Genomic DNA, 19,675 nt, shown 5'->3' with positions numbered 1-19,675 from the left:
TCTGCTTATAGTACAATCCAGCCACAAAGTATTAAAGCACAAGATACCTATTCTTCCTTCAACATCTGCACTTTTTCACGTTTTCGACTCTACTGCATTCCTAGTATGTCAGCAGTTCTTTTTTTTTTTTTTTAAATTTTTTTTTTTTCAACGTTTATTTATTTTTGGGACAGAGAGAGACAGAGCATGAACGGGGGAGGGGCAGAGAGAGAGGGAGACACAGAATCGGAAGCAGGCTCCAGGCTCTGAGCCATCAGCCCAGAGCCCGACGTGGGGCTCGAACTCACGGACCGCGAGATCGTGACCTGGCTGAAGTCGGACGCTTAACCGACTGCGCCACCCAGGCGCCCCAGCAGTTCTTGAATAATAAAAAGAGAATAGTAAATGAGTAAAACTCTTCTAAAAATGCAGATGTCTATAACCATAATGGTGCTAGATTGGAAAGAACAATGAGGGAAGAGAAAAAAAAGCAAACACGTTCATGCGCAGGGAATGTGGTTCAAGTCTTCGGATTTAAAAGCAACTTCCCCAGAGAAGCTGGCTATGATGGCATTTCCAGAAAACTTCCTTTGCCCCCACAAAAGGACCTGAACAGCCCTATCCAAACTTTTGAACACTACAGTTATGGGATGCTATAAATGATGATCAAAGCAGTCAGAGGGAGAGGATGAATGTGTCTTCCCTTCAGCACGTTTGTAACATAGCATTGTTAGCGGTTGGTGGATCAGTAAAAACCACAGAAGTACCAGAAGTGCTTTGAAGGATAGGGATAGAAAAGTGCTGAGTGTATTACCTGTCTATATCAATGACAGGGCTTCACGGCTAGGAAAAATTTCTAGAAGGTAAAATGACTCCAGGATAGATCTCCTTCTCCATCATTAAATGTAGCAGAATTAAACAAAAAAAAAAAAATTACAACTAAATGTAGTGAAAACAGAAAATTACAAGGCAGAGAACACAAAAGAATCAAGGTTAAACAGCATTCCATGAGGCTAGAAAACCTGCAAAATATCACTCTTGTTTATAAATCACTGATTTAGCATATGACTGCATGTCGAATCCTTTCTTTCCACATACTGAAGAATCCTACATTCAGCCTTTAAGCATTCTGCATTTCTTTGCCAGTCCTGTAGCTGAGTATCTTGTTCCAGTCGATTTCCATGCGGGTAACCGGAAGCTGTCGGCACAAGGCCTTGAATGAGGTGTGTGACGTTGTTCGATAGTTTTCATTAATTGCTGTCTGATGTTCATTTTCTGCATGCTCTATGATTTTAATAAACTCCTTGGCAGTTTGGACTTAATTCGAAACAGTTACTGAATCTTGTACATCTTTATGACTAACCAACTGAACATTGCCACCTTCGTAACAGTGAACCTGAATCTTAAGTACTCCAACAACCTGGGCTGTAGGTCGTATGATGGTGAACTTCCACTCTGATCTCCAATGACCATTCCGGAAGGTTTTAGGCTAAAACTGGTGGCTTTCAACACATGCAGTAATGATCTGTTGCTCACCTATAGTTTTAGCGTAAACAGTATGGAAGCCATTGGAATAACGATCTTTCACATAGGCCCTTAAAGCACTGTCACAGGATTCTCTCCCAGACTTCAGACCTCCATCTACGTCCTCTGGCTGGGGGTCACTTGCTTCTTTCCGTCCATGATCCAACTTAAAGGAAATTTTGTTTTTTGGATCTAAAAATCTGCTATTGCCCAGGTCACCGTGTTCTGGACTTAAGACCTGATCTTCATCTCCTTCTATCTTCACAGACGTGAACTGACCCATGTTATACTGGGCAAATGCATGTGCTGCCCCTTCCCTGAGGAGATTGTCATTGTTAAGTAGTAGCCGGACATCCTTGAACACTGCATTAAATTCCCCTGGGGGTGCATGAGTGATGAATTTAGCAGCTATGTGTACCCTCTCCTCACCCACACCCAATCCTCAAAGTCGGCTGTCTTGGGCTACTCTCCCTTCTCTCATTTCCATGCACCCTCCCTGCCCCCTGTGTGTTTTCCCTTCTGCAGGCTCTCTTTCTACATAATGCACTCAGCTCCTGGAGCATAGTGGAAGTGCCTGGAAGTTTACACCCCGCCCCCCAAAGTAGCTCTTAGCCAACAAATGGAGTGCAGGTGAGAGAGGGCTCAGTTCCCTTGCGTGGCATGGGGAGAGCCCTGAGGTGTAACGTGCACAGCAGAGTCCCCTGCAGGACAGGATGAAGCCAGCCTCTGCACCCTGGTGGGCCTCCCCTGCCTCCTCCAGTCTCTCTTCAGTGTCCCCCTGGCCCCTGATCCCCCTGGGAGCACTGCTTTAGGAAATCACGAGCTGGGATTCCCCATCTCAGGACCTGCTTCTGGGGAACTTGACCTAAAGCCAGCACCTACAGTATCCCAAGCTCTGTGCAAAATGCTGAGACAGACCGTGATTAAGATGTGGTTCCTTCCGCCAACGAGCTCACAGCTTGGTTGGGGCTGATCCTGACAGCAGTGGTAACGCTAAGAAGCCAATGTTGCACACCTACTATGTACCAGGCACCAGGCTGAACACTTGACATACCTTACCTCATGAAAATCCCTTAACCTAGGGCCCCTGGGTGGCTCAGTCTATTAAGCGTCTGACTCTTGGTTTTGGCTCAGGTCACTGTCTCATGGTTTGTGAGTTCGAGCCCTGTGTCTGGCTCCGCACTGGCAGTCCCGAGCCTGCTTGGGATTCTTTGTCTCCCCCTCTCTCTCTGCTCCTCCTCTGGTCTCTCTCTCTCGCTCTCTCTCAAAATAAATAAATAAATAAATAAATAAATAAATAAATAAATAAATAATAAATAATAAATAAATATTAAAAAAAAAAAACAACAACCCACAACAACCCCGTAACCCTCTGTGAGGGGATGGTATTATCACCACCACTTTGCAGATGAGAAAACCGAGGCCCAGAAGTCACCTAATATGTGGTCTTGCACTTCAGTGTGGAAGTGGCAGCACTCACCCAGAGCCCCGGCTTCTGCTCCGGAAGTCCGTACTCCTGACCCACCACTACACGGTGTGGCATTTTTTTTTGGCAGAGGGCCACACTTCAGGAGGAGGGGGGAGGGGGTGGCCTCAGCTGCTCCCATTCGGTAGAGGACAGAGATTCTCCAGGGCCCATGTGGTGACTGGTTGTGAGGGTGTTTCACAAAGAATTTGTCGCTGATCTTGGTTAACCTTTTTTTTTTTTTTTGAGGTTTATTTATTTTGAGAGGGGGTTAGGGGCACAGAGAGAGAGAGGGGCAGAGAAAATCCCAAGCAAGCTCCTCACCCAGTGCAGAGCCTGACGCAGGGCTCGATCCCGTGACCACGAGATCATGACCTGAGCCGATGTCAAGAGTTGGTCATTCAACTGACTGAGCCACCCGGGTGCTCCCCTCTTGGTTAACTTTCTGTGAATGATACTAATTAAGAACAAAAATAAATAAATACAAGCCCATCTCTCTGACACAGTCACTCCCTGCCCACTCCCTGCTTTCCAGAGCAAGAGATGAGTGGAGGTCCTGCCCCGGGGCAGTGCGGTCTGCCCCAGGTGAAGAGCCCATCCCATGGGTTGTGGTATAAACAGGGTTCTAGCTGCTGCCTTGCCCAGTCTCTACACCATCTGGGCTCCCAGGAGCTCTCAGGCTCTCATGGCGGAAGGAGCTGTGGCCATTGGCCTGTGCCCTTTTGTGATAGAGGCCCCCCCTCTTTACGTCAACGGCCACCAGACTCCTGGGGAATCAGAAGAACTGTCTCAGGAGAAGCCAGACTGTTGCCCTTGGAGAGTGTACTGGGGTGTCTGAGAGCACAGACTCAAGGCAGACCGCCTGGGATCAAACCCTAGCTCTGCCGTTTACAAGCTGAGTGACTTGAGGGAAATTACTTAATTGTTCAATGCCTCAGTTTTCCCATCTGTGAACTCTGCCTTGTACACAGCAGGCACTATACAAGCGTTGACTGCTATTACTACTGTCACGAGAGGGGTGTCCAGACCTGCCTAAGACTCCTGACTCACCCAGCAGCTCTTGGCAGAGCCCCTGAGTCTGGACTTGCTCTCCTGGACAGATGTCCCTGGACCCCTCTGTGTACCTGGAGGGGGTGCAGGATAAAGGCTTCTACCTCCCTCTTTCCCCAGCCTCCCCCCTCTGGCTTGTGTCTCACCCACGTGGAGTTTCTGGTGCTCCTCTGAGTCAGAGGTCCTGGCAGTGGGACTGGGAGCTTGAAGGGGACTGTCCCAGGGACCCCACCCTAACTCGGAACGAGGGCACTCTGTCTGTCGGCCTACAGGCCTCATAGTGAGGGAGGGGGCAGCTGGCTCAGTGTTCTGCACCTGTGACTAAGCCAGCTTTGCCACTATCTGACTGTGTGACCCTGGCCAGCTCCTTCCCCTGGTCCTGGTGACAGTGTGAGCATTTATGAAACACTGCCTCCAATTTGCTTGTCCTCATCATACAAGCAGGGAGGCAGAGGCAGCAACAGCTGAGTAACCACAATACGGACAGGGAGACTTGGTCAGGGAGGGGCTGGGTCAACAGAGACGTCTCCCCACTGATAACAGCTGGACCCCCTGGGGCATTTCCTCAGGCAGGTGCTGTAAAGGTGAGGAACCTAGGCCACAAGCAGGTAGAGCCAGAACCAGAGCCAGCTCTGCTTAGGCATGGCACCCATGCCTGACCCTTGGGGCTCAGTGACAAAGGCCAGGTCTGGGGGCTCAGCTCCCGGTGACAGGACCATGCCTCTGTCCCATGCGTGGTCCCTGACCAGTTAGGCAGGCTGAGAAGATGCAGGAAGGCCGTGGCCACACAGAGGGTGGGGGGCAGTTGCGGGGGCTGGGGGCTGTGTCTCCCCTATCAGACTGGGAGCTCCCTGAGCTCAGGGGCTACTCTCCTCAGATGATAGACTCTCTTAGGGGGAACTTTTTCCTTTTTTAAGTGTCTATTAGAGAAATTTGCAATCACAAGTAGAGAATAAAGCATAATGAACTCCCATGCACCCATCCCCAGACTCAGCAGCCATCAGTTCATGGTCAGTCTGGTTTCATCAACCCCCTATCCACTCTCCTCTGCCCCCACCCTTAGATGATTTTGAAGCACACCTCAGGCTGCATATCATTTCACAGATGTTTCTTTTTTTTTTTTTTAATGTTTATTTATTTATTTTGAGAGAGAGAGAGAGAGAGAGAGAGAACGAACGAACAAGGGAGGGACAGAGAGAGGGGGAGACAGAGAACCCCAAGCAGGCTCCACAGCTGTCAGCACAAGCCTCATGGGGGGCTTGAACCCACAAACCATGAGATCATGACCTGAGCTGCAACCTAGAGCAGGACACTTAAGTGACCGAGCCACCCAGATGCCCCTGAATGTACATCTGAAGATAAAGACTCTCCTTCAAGAAAAGTACAAAGCCCCTTAATCATAGAGACTTTTGGGAGGTCAAGGACTCACTTCTCACTTCCTCCAGCTCAGGGGAACCCCACTGCCATAGGTTCGAGGTTCCTTCTGCCTCCATTTCCAGGGCATGAAAGATGCCCACGCTGGGTGGGCTCTGAGTGTGCAGTGGATTGACTTTGGCCAAGATCCTTCTCTGCCAGAGTGGAGGGTGACCTCTGAGGTCAGCAGGGCTCTGACCCACCTGCATGGGGCCCTTGGCTCCACCTGTGGCCTATGCTCAGGGCTTTGGGGCCATCCCCCTTTGTGGCCCTCGGGTACAGACTTAGTGGGCATCACTGGCCTGTCTAGTTTGTGCATGTATTCCTTTCAACCCCCCACACTGCTCCTCTCCCCCCTCACAATATTGGATGTGGATCTTTCCATTTGTATGTTTCCTGCAAATAGGCACTGTTGTTTTGGAACAACTTCGGTTAATGTCATTGTGTCACAATCTCCTTTGCTCAGCACTGTTTTAAAATCTAGCCTTGTTGGGGCACCTGGGTGGCTCAGTCAGTTAAGCATCTGATTTCAGCTCAGGTTATGATCTCACGATCATGAGACTGAGCCCCGCATCAGGCTCTGCACTGAGCATGGGGCCCAAGATTTTTTCCCTCTCCCTTTGCCTCTCTCCCCCACTCTCTCTCTCTCCCTTTCAAAAAAAAAAAAAAAAAAAAAAAAAAAAATCTAGCCTTTTGCTCCAACCTGCTGTCACTTATCCCATGATGTGCCACCCCACAATTTTCTGCCCACCCCCCTGGAGGGAATGAGCTGTGGGCCAGCTCTGCCTGGACCAGAGGGACCCGCCTGAGACTCTCAGTATGTAGTCACAAGGGGAGCTGCAGGGTCACAGGACACCTGGTATTTCACTTGACTAAGCATGGCCACCCTGAGTCCACGGTGTGCCATCGGGCCTATGCCTGCCATGCAAAGGGCTCCCGTGTCCCCACATCCCCACCAGTACTGGGCTTTATCCAGTTTTCTCATCTTTGCCCATCCATTGGAAAGAAGTGATGTCTGGTGATTTTCAGCACCTCTTCTCATGTGTGTTCGCTTTTGGGATCTTGTCTCCCTTCACTGCCCACTCATATCTCTTGCCCATTTTGGGGGTAGGGTTGCCATCCTCCTGTAGCTCTGCAGATGCCCCTTGTATCATCTCATCTAGGTACTAATCCTTTGCAGGTTCTGAGATGGCCAGCCTCCGCCATCAGTCTGTCATCTTCGGGCACTTTGAAACCTAACTCCTCTCCCTCCTGCCGGCCGCCCGGCTCCTTTCTGAGTGGATGGCACAGGTGAGGCCCTTCTCACTGTCTCTGCCCTTTTGGTAAATGCCAGGCATCCGGGACAGGGTACAGCCTGCACCAGGAACTTGTTCTTAGCACGGGGCTCTCAGGCATGGGGGAGGGAGAGACTGGCCAGGACAGGAAGGCAGCTGCCCCAGAGCCCCGTCCCCACCCCTAGGGTGTCCTTGCCCCAGCAGATCTGGATTCAACTGGTTCCTTCGCTCACACACACAGCAGCACTAGGCTGGATCATGATGTCAGACCTGGGTCCTCCAACTTGATTAAGACCCTGCCCTTGGCCTCAAAAACTCCAGCTCAGTGGAGGGAAAAAACAACACAACAAAACAAAACACACCCACTGACTATAGCGGTGGCTAGGTGGAGGCCTCAGAGAGAGGGCCCTGCAGAATGTAACCTGCGCAACTGCCATCGCTGGTCAGGGAGGGCTTCTCAGAGGCAGTACCTTTGGTCTGGGCTTCGGAGGAAGTATGGGTGTTCTCCAGGCCTCAGCAAGTGGGAATAGGAGTGGAGTTTTTCATCTTTATTTCCAGGGAATGTGATTTCTAGGTCTTTCCCTTTCATGGAGTTGAGGGGTCTTTCTCCCTGGTTGTTGCTTCTGAACAGGGCCCAGGGTGCCTCACCAGGAAAAGGAGGCTGGCTTGGGGGTTAGCAGATCTGCCGTCTCCGAGTGACCTTGGTCAAGTTCCTTTTTCTCGCTGGACCTAGGCCCCCTCATGTGAATGATGAGGGCCTGGGGTGGACAGAAGCACTCCTGGGACCTTTCAGAATCACTGGAATGATGCCAACATGGCGGCAGTGGCTGTCTTGCCCTCTTCTTCACCCCCTATCCCCTTCAAGGGACAAGGACCTTGTGGGGAGGCTGCCCTGGGTCCATGGCCCCAGTCTCTCCCTGGGCTCTCTGCTCCCTAAGCCCCCTTTCTGCTAGGCCCAGGGCAGGCTTGACTTGTTTTTCAGGTTTGCCCTCAGAGCCTTTTGGATTTTCCTTGCAACAGCTCCTATGAGTCGAGCAGGTCCTGTGTGTCAGGCTCCGTGCTTGGCGTTTTGCTTCATTTACTTCCCACAAGTCTGTGAGGCAGGTACTATTATACCACGGTGCTCAGAGAGAGTAAGCCACCTGCCCAAGGTCACCCAGCTTGTACGTGGCTGGACAAAGATTCTAACCCAGCTCTGCCTGCTCCAGGGTCCATTTCTTAATTGCCTCTGCTCACGCCCCACGGGTCCTCCCTTTCCTAAATTCCAGCTGCCCTGTTAGCATTCCCTGGCCAAGCCCTCTCTGTGCTTCTCCTTGACCCCAAACCTCGACCTCCACCTTTCCCAGATTTACTCCGACTTTCCCTTCTGCCTCCCCCCTCCGCCTCCGCCCCCTTCCCTGCTAGAGCCTTGTCAGCCCTTCCAGGCCTCTCTTTGTTACTCTGCATCTCCCTGGAGTGTGCCCAGGAGCTGGGTGCCTGCATGGAGCCTGGCAGGGGGTGTCCCTGAGGCTCCTCATTAGACCCCAGCCCTGCAGCACCTGCTGGCCCTGAGGAGGGGCCGGTGGGGCCTCTGGACCTCACATCCCGTGGGGTCACGCCCCTTCCTGAGGTCGAACAGGGTGAGCCATGGAGGAGGTCACGCTCTAGGGCCCAGCAGGGCTGGTGATCTGGGCCCTGGCAGCTGGCCTGGCATGTGCCCGAGGTGACCAGCCTGGAGGTACGTGCGTGTCCTGCTGGAAGCTGCTGGGTTATCAGAGGGGAGTGAATGGGCCGGGACAGCCCGTCTCCTAGGACGTGCAGGGACTCATGCCACCTGGGTGTGTCTGTGCGCGTATGCATGTGCCAGCTGTGCGGGTCCCTGTTGCGGGCCTGGTCCCAGAGGACAGGTGGTGGGAGTTCCGGGGTCAGCACTTGACTCCCCTGCCGCTAACAGATTCGGCACAGTGTCTGGGATCCAGCGGGAGTCTGACTCTTCCGCACTATTATTTTTATAGCTAGGAGCCCTCTTCTCCCCTGGGCAAAGCCTGTCTCCCACATGGGAACCCCAGCTGGCAGAGGGCCGGCAGTGGGTGCGTGAAGGGAGCGCTGGGCCAGAAGCACAGCTGTGCAGGCTGTGTCCTGAGGCCACCCCTCTCCCAGCTGCAAAGACATGCCCCCTCTGAGTCTCAGCTGCTGCCAGTGAGCAGGACCAACACCACCCAGGACGGTTGCTTGGGGTCTGAAAGGAATACTGGGGTGTGCAAACTGTAAGTGCCACGGCGCAACATGAACACGGGGGTGTGTTGCCAGCCGGGATCTTTTATTTCCACTTAGCACTGTGCTTGGCCCAGGAAGGGTGATCGACAGATACCACCCCCGCAACGACCTTGCAAACAATTTGCCTCCGCCCCTGAGGTGTGGAAGATGATTGGGTGAGGAGCATTGCGTGAATGAATGAGTGAACGGATCCGTGAAGGGACATCCATCTCTGCAGGTGTTGAGACAGAAGGCTATCCCACAACTGCAAGGTCACGGGGTGTGGGGGGTGGGGGCTGAACCAGAACCAGATGCCTTTTGAGGTGATTTCCCACTGCAGGTCCTTTCCAGGTTCTGTGACTGGAGCTGAGTTTGTCCCCTTTCTTTCCTTCTTTCCTTCTTTCTTTCTTTCTTTCTTTCTTTCTTTCTTTCTTTCTTTCTTCTTTTTTAAAATTTTTTTAACGTTTATTTATTTTTGAGAGAGAGAGAGAGTGAGAATGGGAGAGGAGCAGAGAGAGAGAGGGAGACACAGAATCTGAAGCAAGCACCAAGCTCTGAGCTGTCAGCACAGAGCCCAATGTGGGGCTCGAACCCATGAATAGTGAGATCATGACCTGAGCCGAAGTCAGACACTCAAACGACTGAGCACCCAGGGGCCCCAAGTTTGGCCCCTTTCTAAGAGACTCTTGTTCCTAAGTCTCCCTGCTGCTGGTGCTGGGCTGGGCACAGTACCTTGTGCCCACACAGTCCTGCCCTCAGGGGTTCTTGGGACTAGAGCTAGCCTAGAGCTAGCTAGCAGAACGGGGGCCTATGAGCTAGCAGAACGGGGGCCTATGTAGGACCTCTGTGATGGGCCAGGGGAAGGCAAGGGAGGGGAAAACATCCTTTGGGAGGTCAAGGCTGAGTGTGTGCGTGTTGGCACCGCCAGCCCTTTGTGGAACAGCCTGGAAGGCTTCCTGGAGTATAAGTTTTGAATCTCAATGAGGGAGCCAGTGGGCTGGCCCCTGGTCCCAGCCATCATGGCCTGTGGACTGGTATGTACCCGCCCCCTGCTTGCTCAGCCATGCCCAGCCCATGACCCCGATGGCAGGGGGGAGGGGTGCCCAGCTTGGGGGCAGAGGGACTCTGGCCCAGGTAAGTGTGGGAGCAGGTTTTGGTTCTTGCTGGCTCACTTGGGTAGTCTCTTGGGAAGCTGGAGCTTCTGGGTGTGGTTCTGATGCTACGTGACTTGGCTGGTTCTAATCTCTTAGACCCCATTTCTTCCCTCACAAATGCCCGGTTAGCAAAGGTGATCACCCAGGCCCCCTGGGACTCTGGGTGGGGGTCTGTTGGGAGCTACCTTGCCAGCCCAGCCCAAGACCTTGTGCCCTGGGGTGATCTGGGGGTGGTGGGGATTTCTCTTTGTAGCTGCCACCATTTGGGGGCTGGCAAGAACCTCCAGCAAAGTTTATTCCCTGGAATCTGCTCCCTCCAACCCCCCTCTCCTTCTGCCCCATTTTGTCCCCTCACTGTTACATTCCACAGAAGAAAGCGATCCTTCACTCAAGGCCTGAGGATTATGGGCCAGAGAGAAGCCTGTGTTGCCCTGGGAACACTCACGTAGCCCTTTCCCACCAGTACCCTCCTCCTCCTCCTCCTCCTCCTCCTTCCACCAAAGGCTGGGGTTGGGAGTTGATCCTGGCACACCCCAGCCCGAAGGAGCAGTGGGGCATTTGGGGTTCGGGAGCTGGTCAGTCTTTTCCTGTCTCCCTGGGGTCAGCGACCCAGGGTGGGGTGAACTGGGTTGAGCTTCTAGTGGGCCTTCCCAGGAGGTGGCTAGGGGCTAGGTCCTGGGGTCTCCACGTGCCTGGGCTCCCCTGCCCCCTCACTTCTGCTCTGACCCCCTCCCCTCCCAGGCTGAAGCCCCCCTATCCCTACTAAGCTGGGGATTTCCGCAGGCTGAGCCAACCACCTGACCCTAATTATGGCGCCTTCATCCTGTTGGGGTTAAGCTCTCAGTGGCCTTCCCTGCCCCCATCACAGTGGCCAGGCCTGGGGTCAGAGATTCAGGAGGCTCAAGCCTGCTGGGCCCCCTCTGGGAAGAGCTGATGGACAGTATCCCCCCCCTGGGGCCACAGAGGGGTGAGGAGGCAGCTTGCCCTGGGGGTCTGGGTGGACACCTTAAGATGTCCAGAGAACACTGGGGAAGGAAGGCGTGGTTTCTCTGGAGAGCCCTCAGGACAGGGGAAGCCCTGGGGAGCTGACCTCTGGAGGGCAGGGAGGCCTAAAGATGGAAAACTCCCAGAGGCCACAATCTCAACCCTAGCTTCATTTAGAATCACCTAGAAAGATTTTTAAAAATACCCATACCTCAGCCCCACTCGTACTGACACTGATTTCATCAGCCAGGGCTGGGGCAATCATTGGTATTTAAAAAATTCTCCGGGGCACCTGGGTGGCTCCGTCGGTTGAGTGTCTGACTTCAGCTCAGGTCATGATCTCATGGTTCGTGGGTTTGAGCCCCGCGTCGGGCTCTGTGCTGACAGCTCAGAGCTTGGAGCCTGCTTCAGATTCTGTCTCTGGCTCTCTCTGCCCCTCCCCCACTTGTGCTCTGTCTCTCTTGTCTCTAAAATAAATAAACATTAATTTTTTTTTTTAATTCTCCCCAGATAATTCTCATGGAGGGAGGGCCAGTTTGAGAATCACTGCTCTATCCAACACCCCACTGCCCTCGAGCCAGCAGAAGGCCCTTGAGGGAGGTCACTCCACTAGTTGGGCAAGGCTGGGTTGGAACTTGGTGTTTCTAACCCTCTGGCAGGCCACTTCCTCTTGGCCTCCTCTGTCACCTGGAGGCTTACCAGGTGTCCCATTCATTTCATCATTTAGATCCTTAGGAGCTGTGTGACCCTGAGCAAGTTGCTTAACTTTGCTGTACCTGCTTTCCCTGCTGTGATAATAGGCCCTAGTGATAAGAATTGAATGAGATGATGCCTATAAGGCCCTGAATGCACATGGGGGAAGAGTAACCTTCATCTTTCTGCTTTCTGCCTAGGGTCTGGGCAGAGGCCTCCTTGATCATCCCACCCCTCAGGCAGTGTCAGAGCTCTCTCAGGTGGAGTGAGGGGTGGTTTTCTAGAGGTTCCTTGGGCCCTGGAAGGGAGGTGTGAAGTGGAAGGAAAGTGCTGGAAAGAATGGCTCCCTTTGTCACCAGACCTCTTGCCTTTCTTATTGTGGTGTCACTGGTATGGGTCCTGCAGCTACAGGAATGGCCGTCAGGTGTCACCCTCAGCTCATGCTTGAAGTGAAGGCAGCACAGGAAGAGGAAAAGGAGCTGGCTGGAGAAAGGGAGGAGGAGGACCCATCCCTCCCCTCCCACACCCCCTCTGGGAGTGGGTGAGCTTGGAGAGGGCCCGGGGTGGTGGGATGGCTGTTAATTTCTGCAGGAAGGTGTTGTACAAAGCCTCATTTGTCTGCCTGCAGAATTCTCCCTCCCATGCTGATAGCAAATCCCAATTCAACAGGTTCTTTATGGGGCACCTGCTGCACACATAGGGTAATTTTACTGAACACCTACTATGTGCAGACTCTGTACACACAGTTGGCCATTCAGTATTGACAGCAACCCTCTGGGTTAGTACGATTATGAGTCCCATGTGATAGACAAGGAAACCGAGGCTCATACTGGTTATGTGTTGGGCCTGAGGTTACCCAGCGGGACAAGGATTGAGGGCTTTCTGGAGCCTAAATTCTTTCTCCTACACCATATTTACTTCCAGAGAGTCCTAGGATAGGTAACTTGCAGCAGGCTTCCCATGGGGTTTGGAGTGGATGTGGCCGGTGGCCCTGCTGTCTGGCTAGAGAGGAGCTCAGACAGGTCATGCTGCCAGCAGGCAGAGGAAGGAACCACATCCACATCCACTGGGGTGGCTGGGAGTGGAGTCTGGATTCGTTGTGGGTATTGGACATGCGCAGGCTGCACACACAGCAGCAATGAGACGTACTCTGCCCATGTGCTTCTCTGAGCAAACTCCCCCACCCAGAGTTACTTCAATTTCTTTACCTGTCAATTCCAGGGGCAGACTTTGTTCATCCAATACACTGTCCCGGCTTCCTGCCTCCTGCTGGCCTCTGTACTGACCACTTCTCAAGGACAGATACTAAGAGGGACAAGACAAGCCACCCCCCCCCCCCACCTGCAGTCACCCCACTTGAAGTCTAGACCAGTGGTCTCCAAAGAGTGTTTGGCCATGCTCCCTAACAATAAAAAAACATTATTGAGAGACACTAGTAATATAAGCATATTTTTATGTTGTTTACCTTATAAACCACACTCAACCTAAGTGAAAAGAGATTAAAAAAAAAAATAGATGCCCTACTATTTTCCTCCTGTACCTCTGTACTCATATACACACAATACTTTAGCCCCAACTGTTCTAGGAGATGAGAGGAGAGTGTTGGTCCAACTCTGCTCAAGATGAATGTGTGGTCAGCGTTCCAGAACACCCTTGCCCACCCCTTCCAGGCCCTAGCAATGGAAGGGAGAAACTTCAGGGACAGCAGGTGGGAGTGTGGGCAGACAGGAAGCAGAAGCAGGGCCATGTCTGAGGAGAGATCCAGATAATCCAGACAAGAGGCAGGTTTTAATTTTCGATCCTGATGCTGAAAATTTTGTGACTGCTTTTTACACTGTCTCAGGACATACAGGACCAGGGCACTGTGCCCCAGGTAGTATCTGATTTCATGTACTTTAGGTAGTTCTGTTCCATTTCCAACAGTTTAAACCATGCCATTCCCCCCTTCCCAGAGGTTGGGGAACATTCCACCTACTACAGGAAGGAGAGAGCCCATCTGGGGAAGCACTTAGGTGCCCCCTTCTCTGGGGCTGCCACCTCCACTGTCCCTCCTGGGTTAGAGGCCCCTGTGTCCCCCTCACCCGGGTAGATCCTCATGTAGGGCCCAGCACTTGGGGGACCTCCATGAATGTGGGTTGCGGGAGAAGAAGGGCATGAGGCCGCATTTGGGGTACAGAAGGGAGCCCCTCTATGAGGCTTAAGAGAAGCCTTAAGAGAGAAGTCTTAAGAGAAGTCTTAAAAGAAGCCCCTTCCCCCCAACCCTGTCTGGGTGCTGGAGAAGAACCAAACGGCCTGTGAAGGCATCTGTCTGCCCTTGAGGGTAGCTGCCAAGACGGCAGCCATTATGGCTGGCCTGGTGTGGGTGCCTTTGTGAGCAGAGGCTGGGTGTCTGTTTCTGTAGTCACTGGGCGCTTGTTCTGTGGGGTGAGGGGTGTGGGGGTGGGGGCACGTACGTGAGGCTGGGCACGAACAGCCTCACCTACCAACCGTACTCCTGCCAGGTACAACCAGCTACTGCGGCTGCCCGCCGTCCGCCTCCTCCCTTCCCTGGGCATGGCCAAGCCGGGGGGCAAATGACTTGGCGGGTACCTCCCCTTGCTTGGACCCACTGGTGCAGGGCGGGCTCACCTAGGGCACAGGCAGGACTCCCAGCTAGGTGGGTGCTCTGCCAACACCGCTCCCCGGCTCCCGGCTCCCGGCCAGGAGGATGGGGGGAGTGAGGCATGGGAGGGGGCTCAGGGCGGAGATAATGCCCCCCCCCCACCTCCTCTCGCAGGCTGTATGCGTAGAGCAGGGCAGAGGGGTCTGAAAAGAAGGGGGAGTTGCTCTGTTTAGGGCCAGGAAATGATTTCCATGCAAATTAGATGCAAACTCCTTAATGAGTTTGCAATTAGGAGAGGAGGCTGCCAGGCCCGGGCAATGCCTGCGGGTTTTATGAATGGGCCTGCGTGGGGTGGGGGTGGCGGCGCGCCGGCCCGCCCCCACATTTCCCTGCCGCTGAGGCCGCGACATGCCGCGCCGCACGTTGCTGCCTCCCGGCCCCGCCACGACCTGGCCCGCCACCAGCGGGTCAGCTGCTTCAGACGGGGCTCCGGAGGCTGTCGCCCAGAGTCCCCGCCACGCCATCCCGGCCTCCCTCCCACCGCGGACGACGCGTCGGGCCCGACGACACGCCCCCCTGGGGCCCGGCAGGGGCTCTCCCCTCTGGCGCCCCTTTCCCCGGTTATTGGTTATTGGAATGGCTTCCCGAAGCAGGAGGCAGTGAGGTTAGCCTTCAGGCCCTGCTGCCCTTACGGTGGGCAGCTCTGGGAGGTCACTGACCATAAAAGGGGGGTGGGCCCCCAACTTGGGAGGGCAATGACCTTGGGAGGGATGGAAGTATAGGTGAGAGGAGAGGAACCAGTTCCAATTCCAGATTGCACCTCCCCAATCATGCCAGTTCCCCCCTGCCTAACCTCAAAAGGCCTGTTCCCACCACCCCAAGGCACCTGCTTTTTTTCTGCAGCTCTACTGCAGGTCTGCTCTGGGCCTTGCTCTGACCTGGGGCCAAAGAGTGGGTCTCCTGGGTGGGTGGTCAGCTCTATTCAGAAAGAGACTCAGCAGAGTTTGAGCCCTATTAGGACACAGACCCATCCCCTCCCCCTACTGCTTTCAGAGTAAATTAACTAATTACCTCCAATTAAAGCGCCATGCTCTCTGTTCCCTCCTGGGCCCCAATCCCCGCCCCTGGGAGTCCCCTTCACCCAGGCTAGGTCTGGAAGGAGGCCTGGCCATTAGGGTGGAAGTCTGGGAATCAGTGAGTGGAGTAGGGGAGGAGAGAAGCCCACAGAACCATTTACTTTTGCGGAGTGGTCTGGGTAGCCAGAGCCTCCGCCTTTCTTGGGGTCTGGGGTACATAGGCCCATGTGGGGCCTGATGGTCGAAAGCAGTGGGCCACCTTTGGAGGTTAAGACCTGGGCCAAGGGCCTGTGCAGATACTGAGGCCCTGAGGGTGACCCTCCTCAGAAAAAGCAACTTCAGGGACAGATTCTAGGAGCTGCCAGTTCTTGGTGGCACCTGTTGCCTCCCTTACCCGACATACCAGGAGGCACTCCAGATGCCCAGGCATCCATCCAGTCTCTCCTCCCTCTAACCCAAACTCCTCCAGCTACAGCAGTGAGAAGCCCTTCATTCTTTTTCTCCTGCCCATTTGTGGCTCTGAAGCACAGGCCCTAGCACTAACATGGCCCACACCACCCTGACACTGCCCTGACACCCCCCTGGCCCCACGTGTGAGACGTGACGAGGAGGATGTCTGGCGGCCAGAGGCAGAGTGATGGGTTGTTGACCTGGCCTTTCCCGAGACAGGGCAGTACCACACCAGGCTGTGACTCAGGCCCCTACCCCACCTTGAGCCCCACCATGCCACAGACCTGGGCTTGGGCCATCCTTGTGTTTGGGGGGTGGGGATGGACGCAGAGATTTGTCAGTTGCGGACTTCTTTTGGGGGCCACTTCTCCCAGTCCTGGCAGGGCACCACACACATCAGTGGGTGTATGAGCCATTTAGGGCAGGGGCAGGGTTCCACACACGGAAAAGGCTGCCTCTGGTATGTCCTGAGCCCCCATCTGCCAGCGTGGCTTCCCCTCCTCTGTCTACTGAAAGCCAGCTTAAAACTCCCCACCTCCAGAAAGGCTTCAGCATGCCTCTCTTATCTGTGGTCAGTATGCCACTCTCAGCTGGCTCCTGGTTTTCACTTGTTTCTCTGACTCTTGTCCCCTTCTCCAGACCCTCTGAGAGAGTGCATCTGCCGAACTCTGTTCTTTCCTGCACTTCCCAGTGGCCAGCAGAGGGCGCCCCCCAAAGACTGAGGCACCAGGGAAGGAACAGACAATCCGCTTCCCTGGATCCAGCTCTGTGCAAAGTCCAGGCTCCTGGGTCCGTTTGTGTAAAATGAAACTGACCCAAGATGCCTTACTTCCTGAGGATCTGGGCTTAACTTGTCAGCAGAGTGCCAGAGGTTAGACTGCAGGCTGAACCCAGGTGGCTGTCTTGGAGATGAACCCAGGTGGGCCCCTGGGGCCAGGAAGGAAAGGATGAGGGAGCTGCCCCCTCCCAGCAGCCCTAATGGGGAAGGGGCACTGGACAATGGCACGTTTCCTCCCCTGTCCCTGGGAGAAGGGTTGGGAGGTGCCACAGAAAATAGCTGTTGTCCCACCCGGTGGGAGGGGCTGCTGTGGATATCTGGGCCACATTTGGATTCCTGGCAGGAGGGAGAGCTGGTCAATTTGGGATCCACCAGGGATCTAAGATCCATCCCTTGGTGGCCTCTCACCATTACATTTCTGGAGAGTTCTCTACAAACAGGTGTCTAGGGCACAAACTGGTAATACGGGTGAATTCATGCCAGTCTAGGAGGGGCCCTGACACTCATTTCTGTGAATGTGGCCCTAGGGCCCTGGGCAGCAGCCTGCTCTTCTGGGCCATCAGACCTTTCTGCCATCCTGTCAGGGTGTGCATGGTGAGATTCTGGCCTTCCCATTCTCGAAATACTGGGAAATAGGCTCTGTATTCATCCTGAACATTCCACTTCCTCCAGGGAGATAATAGGAGAAGGGGAGTGGGGCTACAGTATCTTTTAGGTACCCCACCCTATGAAAGGTGGGGAAAGGCTTACTGTTAGGTCATCTCACACAAAAGCCTGGGAATGTTACTGGGACTGGGACGGGCGGCGGGGTTGGGGGGGGCAGGGCGACGGGACACCAGGAGTGTTTCTTTCTTGGGTTTGGGGTTTGGGGAGGGGACAACACGGAGAAAACCCCGATCGGCTAGGTTCCAGGACGCCCAAGCTGGGAACAGGGGGATGGCCATAATGGTCTAGCAGCAGCGGACGATGGCAAAGGAGGGAGGTGAAAGGGGTTAGCGATGCGCCCACCCGGGCTCTCCCCCAGCCCCTCTCCCCCAGCTCTCCCCAGCCTGGCCCGCCGCGGCCCCTCCTCCAGACCTGGGCGCCGCCTCCCCCTCCCCTCCTCCTCCCCCTCCCACCCGGCGCTGCAGCTGCTGCCGACGGACCATTCTGCACGTAGCGAATGGAGGAGACGCACAAGGGAGGCCTCAAGTGCGCGCGCGCGGGAGCCGGAGCCGCGCGGGCGGGGGAGCGGCTGCGAGCGCGCGTGCGCGTGCGGCGCGGGCCCTGAGCGCGCGCGCGCCGAGCTCCGGAGCGAGCGGCTCCTCTGTGTGCCGAGGTTGGGGATGCTCGGGGAGTAGGGCCTCCGCTGCTCCAGGCCTTCCCACCGCCCTCTGTCCCCACTCCAGCGAACCTCACCTCTACCCAGTCCCCTTTTCATCTTCCACCCCAGTAGCACGGTCCTTTGCTCATAGTAGGCGCTTCGCGATTAGTGGGTGCTGGAATGAATTGATTTGCTTGCCCTCCTCACCCTCGGGGTCACTGCTCTGCAGTCAGCAGGTTCCCCAGCCGGCTGGGGCAGGGGGTCGTGGAGGGCTGAAAACTCTGGTTCCTTGGGGACTAGATTCAGGAGCCTATAGCCCTGCCTTTGCCCCAGTAGCTTTCAGCCTGGAGGCCCTCACCCTCCCACTTCTCTGTACCTGAATCCAGGGCAGGCCGGTAAGGCCTCTAGAGGGCCTTCAAAACCGGCTGTCAAGGAAAAATGCTTTGACCTCTATCTTTTCTGAGATGGGGAACTCCCAAGGGTGTGCCTTTCCCTGTCACCTCCTCCCACTGTCTGTCACCTGCAGACTCCCACTCCCTGGGGTGTCCTGCATGGGACTGGGCTCAGCCCACACCGCTGGCAGAGGTGTGGCATGGTGAACACAGAGTCTATGCCTTGACATAACCAGTGAGTGCAGGGAGGCCACGCCAGGCTGTGGCAGGCGGTGCTGGTCTTGGAAGTGTGTGCCAAGTCCCAGGAGCACCCTCCCCGCTCCCTGAGCCCCTGATCTCAAGGGGCTGGTAAGTGGGTGGCTTGGGAGCTGTCCCTTTCTTCCTTAGTATCCTCACTCCACCCTCCCTGTGGCTGAGACATGGGATGAGGCCTCTTTAAGCTGTGCAGGCTTTGGGTAAGGCAGGGGCCAGGCTTTGTGAAGGGGTGTGTGGATAGGATTGGTTCCCTTTTGGACCTCCTGTAGTGGTAGTGGGAATGAGTAGAAGGGGGCTGGTGAGCGGCATGTGGGTGACGGTCGCTGAGGGTTCTTTGTCACACACATTAACTTGAACTTGCCCAAGTTTGAGCTCTCTGGGCTACATTTTCCTCTCTGATGGGAATATGGCATTCATCTCGGGGTAGGCTGTTGAGAATTAAAATGTAGTCTGCATCTCACATGCCTCACGTGTTGGGAGACAGATGCTCAGTAAGAGCTAAATCTTTTTGTATTATTGTGTGTAAACTGGCTGAAAGGCTGGGGACGTTTCCCTCAGCTGCGTCTCCACGGATGGAATAAATTCAAATCCCAGAGCTGGCAGCTCCCTGGAATTTAGAGGTGGGTTTTGAGAAAACTGTAGCGGAACCAGTAACATGTCATACTTCTGTCATCATCCAAGAATGAACCATTTCACATTCGTTTTCCAAACATTAATATCTGAGCCCTTAAAAAGGTATTTTGGAATGGAAATCACTAGTGGGTATTACACACTTTCCTGCCTTCTTAATCAGAGGTTACAGACCATGTGAGTCTTTATGACTCAGAGTTGTGGTTACAAGTGTCCATCACTATCCTGGTTGCAATATAGTCTTGTTGGGCCCCCCACTAAAGGCCCATTCCATGATGGCTACGTTTCACGGTTCTCGTGTCTCCTCTTTATGTTCCCTTCACTTCATCAACTCTCTCCCGCTCAGCGGTCGCTTGCCCTATCAATCACCGTCACTTTGCCTGCAGACCACAACCCCACCTCATTCTTCACTGGTTTC

At 54.4% G+C, this 19,675-nt stretch overlaps 1 long non-coding RNA gene and 1 pseudogene across 2 annotated transcripts in view; one reads left to right on the top strand and one right to left on the bottom strand.

Moving 5' to 3' along the window:
* Positions 1-1,009: 1,009 nt before the first annotated feature.
* On the bottom strand, positions 1,010-14,897 carry LOC112862793 (F-actin-capping protein subunit alpha-1-like; annotated as a pseudogene).
* Positions 14,898-16,660: 1,763 nt separating this feature from the next.
* Positions 16,661-19,675, top strand: part of LOC147580961 (uncharacterized) — a 32,317-nt gene continuing 29,302 nt past the window's right edge. Inside the window, exon 1 of one of the 2 annotated variants that reach the window (XR_015250806.1) lies at positions 16,661-16,770. This is a non-coding gene — a long non-coding RNA (uncharacterized LOC147580961). Of the gene's footprint in view, positions 16,819-19,675 lie in introns of both variants that reach the window. The other variant, XR_015250805.1, reaches the window with a different exon arrangement.

Source organism: Puma concolor, chromosome B2 (genome assembly GCF_028749965.1).
Source record: "Puma concolor isolate L17-30 chromosome B2, mPumCon1.1.hap2, whole genome shotgun sequence".
Lineage (NCBI taxonomy): Eukaryota > Metazoa > Chordata > Mammalia > Carnivora > Felidae > Puma > Puma concolor.
This window is presented reverse-complemented; position numbering and strand designations above follow the sequence as displayed.